Here is a 4828-nt window from a genome sequence, read left to right as displayed (position 1 = left end):
GCTGTCACGCCACTATAGCCCCGCGGCTACACCCCCGGAATCCGAGACATTGGGGGGGGAGGGGGTACTGTCACACCCTGATCGGTTTCACCTGTCTTTGTGATTGGCTCCACCCCCCTCCAGGTGTCTCTCCCATTATCCCCAGTATATTTATACCTGTGTTCTCTGTTTGTCTGTTGCCAGTTCGTTTTGTTTCGTCAAGCATACCAGCGCTTTTCCCCTTGCTCCTGTCTTTCTCAAGTACCTGTTTTGACCATTTTGCCTGCCCTGACCCTGAGCCTGCCTGCCGTTCTGTACCTTGTCACACCAACCTGGATTATTGACCTCTGCCTGCCCTGACCCTGAGACTGCCTGCCGTTCTGTACCTTTTGGAATCTGATCTGGATTACGGCCCTCTGCCTGCCCTTGACCTGTTGTTTGCCTGCCCCCTGTTTTTGTAATAAACTTTTGTTACTTTGATACTGTCTGCATCTGGGTCTTCTCCTGAAATGTGATAGACGCATTAATCATGATATGAGTCGTGTCCAAAAGGGGAATTGCCAGTCCCCTGGGGCCCTGGCCCTTTGGTAAAAAAGCTAATCAATTTTGTTCACATGCCTGCCTATAAAATAAGAAATATACAGTACCATATCATACCTTCTTTATTTCCTGCTCTTATGACTCATTTGGTTACAGATGTCCATGCAGTTTCCACTGTGTACTGTTACCTACAGATCTTTTGCATGTACACATATGGATCTCTTGAATTCAGCAATTTAGCAGTCATGTTCTATGACACAGAACATACAGTAGTCCTACACCACAGCAGTCTGGAGAAAGACACCAGGTGATATAGACTTACATCCTGTTTTAATATATACACTACCAGTCAAACGTTTATGCACACCTATTCATTCAAGGGCTTTTCTTTATTTTTACTATTTTCTACATTTTAGAATAATAGCGAAGACATCAAAACTATGATATAACAAATATGGAATCACGTAGTAACCAAAAAAGTATTCAAAATAAACAAATCAAAATATATTTTAGATTCTTCAAAGTAGCCACCCTTTGCCTTGAAGACAGCTTTGCACACGCTTGGCATTCTCTCAACCAGCTTCACCTGGAATGCTTTTCCAACAGCCTTGAAGGAGTTCCCACATACAGTGGGGAGAACAAGTATTTGATACACTGCCGATTTTGCAGGTTTTCCTACTTACAAAGCATGTAGAGGTCTGTAATTTTTATCATATGTACACTTCAACTGTGAGAGACTGAAAAATACAGAAAATCACATTGTATGATTTTTAAGTAATTCATTTACATTTTATTGCATGACATAAGTATTTGATCACCTACCAACCAGTAAGAATTCCGGCTCTCACAGACCTGTTAGTTTTTCTTTAAGAAGCCCTCCTGTTCTCCACTCATTACCTGTATTAACTGCACCTGTTTGAACTCGTTACCTGTATAAAAGACACCTGTCCACACACTAAGTCAAACAGACTCCAACCTCTCCAAAATGGCCAAGACCAGAGAGCTGTGTAAGGACATCAGGGGTAAAATTGTAGACCTGCACAAGGCTGGGCTGGGCTACAGGACAATAGGCAAGCAGCTTGGTGAGAAGGCAACAACTGTTGGCGCAATTATTAGAAAATGGAAGAAGATCAAGATGACGGTCAATCACCATGCAAGATCTCACCTTGTGGGGCATCAATGATCATGAGGAAGGTGAGGGATCAGCCCCGAACTACACGGCAGGACCTGGTCAATGACCTGAAGAGAGCTGGGAAACACAGTCTCAAAGAAAACCATTAGTAACACACTACGCCGTCATGGATTAAAATCCTGCAGCGCACGCAAGGTCCCCCTGCTCAAGCCAGAGCATGTCCAGGCCCGTCTGAAGTTTGCCAATGACCATCTGGATGATCCAGAGGAGGAATGGGAGAAGGTCATGTGGTCTGAAGAGACAAAAATAGAGCTTTTTGGTCTAAACTCCACTCGCCGTGTTTGGAGGAAGAAGAAGGATGAGTACAACCCCAAGAACAACATCCCAACCGTGAAGCATGGAGATGGAAACATCATTCTTTGGGGATGCTTTTCTGCAAAGGGGACAGGACGACTGCACCGTATTGAGGGGAGGATGGATGGGGCCATGTATCGCGAGATATTGGCCAACAAATACCTTCCCTCAGTAAGAGCATTGAAGATGGGTCGTGGCTGGGTCTTCCAGCATGACAACGACCCGTAACACACAGCCAGGGCAACTAAGGAGTGGCTCCGTAAGAAGCATCTCAAGGTCCTGGAGTGGCCTAGCCAGTCTCCAGACCTGAACCCAATAGAAAATATTTGGAGGGAGCTGAAAGTCCGTATTGCCCAGCGACAGCCCCAAAACCTGAAGGATCTGGAGAAGGTCTGTATGGAGGAGTGGGCCAAAATCCCTGCTGCAGTGTGTGCAAACCTGGTCAAGACCTACAGGAAACATATGATCTCTGTAATTGCAAACAAAGGTTTCTGTACCAAATATTAAGTTCTGCTTTTCTGAAGTATCAAATACTTATGTCATGCAATAAAATGCAAATGAATTACTTAAAAATCATACAATGTGATTTTCTGGATCTTTGTTTTAGATTCCGTCTCTCACAGTTGAAGTGTACCTATGATAAAAATTACAGACCGCTCAACTGTATCAAATACTTGTTCTCCCCACTGCATGCTGAGCACCTGTTGGCTGTTTTTCCGTCACTCTGCGGTCCAACTCATCCCAAACCATCTGAATTGGGTTGAAGTAGGGTGATTGTGGAGGCCAGGTCATCTGATGCAGCACTCCATCACTCTCCTTCTTGGTCAAATAGCCCTACCAGATGGGATGGCGTATCGCTGTGGTAGACATGCTGGTTAAGTGTGCCTTGAATTCTAAATAAATCACTGACAGTGTCACCAGCAAAGCACCCCCCCATATCATACCTCCTCCTCCACGCTTCACGGTGGGAACCACACATGCGGAGATCATCCGTTCACCTACTCTGCCTCTCACAAAGACACGGCGGTTAGAACCAAAAACCTAAGATTTGGACTCATCAGACCAAAGGACAGATTTCCTCCGGTCTAATGTTCATTGCTCGTGTTTCTTGACCCAAGCAAGTCTCTTCTTCTTATGGGTGTCCTTTAGTAGTGGTTTCTTTGCAGCAATTCGACCATGAAGTATTCTAAAATTAAATTGATCCTTTAATGATGCAAGAAGCAATGGTACATTTATTTAATACACTTGTTTGTTCATGGGTTACTAACACGCACACACACACACACACACACAGAGGGAAGGAACTCTTAGAGCAACATATATAAAAGTTGCTCAACCTCATTACATTTCGTTGGGAATCATTGATGGACAGCAATACTCAAACCTTGTCTCTGATTTTCAAGCAAAATGTCAGTCAGGACTGAGACTATACCACTCAGGAACACTAAACCGCTATTGGAAAGCCATTCTTGTGTGTCTTTGGTATTAAAAGTTAAACTGAAAAATAAAACGATCTCAGGGTTAGATTTTCAGAAGACTGAAGTGGGGTTTCCTCTATCTTTTTACCTGGGCTTTGCTCCTTTCATATTTATTTTGATCATGACAAACTCCCCAGTCCATTCTGATGACAAGCATACCCATACCACAATTGAAAATAGTGTTTCACTCTGTGTTGTGTTATATTTGACCCAACCCTGTAGTTTTTAATTTAGGCGAAAACATTTATTTATTTGCTATGTTGTCTTGCGGTATTACTTAACAGCCTTGTTGCAAACAGAATGGATGGTTTGGAGTGGATTTTTTAACACAGGCTTCTTTCTTTTCACTTTGTCATACAGTAATATGGAGTGAATGCAATGTTGTTGATCCCTTTGTATTTTCAGGTATTATTGTTCATGAGAGAAATGTGCAGTTATGCACATTTTGCAGTGGGGCAGGGAGAACATTTAGCAGTTGTTTTTTGGTTGCCAGGGGGGACGGGGGGAATTATGTCACTTATTGGCTGAGCTGGCACTGCACTAACCTAACCACCCACGGGAGGCTGAGAGTCAAACCATGACAATTTAATTGTTGGTGTCATTGGAGTTCAAGTAAACACACTGCTGTATACAGTTTTTGTTCTTCCTTTAAAAGGTATAAAAGGTCAGTGATGTGACAGTAGTTTATGTGGAATAGCCCACTGACACAACATACAGTAGACCTGTCTACACCACAGCAGTGTGAAGAAAGATACCAGGTGATATAGACTTACATACTGTTTTAAAATATATGTATATGTATGTATATATTTGTATTGGTGTTTTGATTATTTTTTCAGACAGTAAGAAAATCAAAGTGGGACACAGGCAAGTGGGAGAAACATGGACACAGGGATTGAACCCTGGTCTCTGGTGGGGAGATGTTTGTGATTTATGATGAGTGTTACCACACCACATCTCTGCACGACTCGCTTCCTGTTTGATTCTCACACTATGATTGGAGTGTTTGTAAGTGTAACAGTAGAGGAAAGACTGGTAAACTGAGTGTCAAAAATATGAAAATTATTGAACTACTCTAGGGATAAATTATTTTGCTGTATGGTCTACTCAATGTCCATTACAGCCACAGGTAACACTTTTTTTCCATGGTGATGCCTATGGAATCACTTTGAAGAGTAATACTGTTGCAATAATGAAAACAGTCTTGATAATTGATGGCAATTCTAAGAATGATGCAATTATGCAATGTCAATAAGAAATTGATGGTTTCACCTAATAGACACTGTTATCCTTGTCTTGTGAAGCAAATATATCTACAAATACTTCTATAGGTACTATTAGGAAA

The sequence above is a fragment of the Coregonus lavaretus genome (genome assembly GCF_964263955.1).
Source record: "Coregonus lavaretus genome assembly, chromosome: 30".
NCBI lineage: Eukaryota > Metazoa > Chordata > Actinopteri > Salmoniformes > Salmonidae > Coregonus > Coregonus lavaretus.
This window is presented reverse-complemented; position numbering follows the sequence as displayed.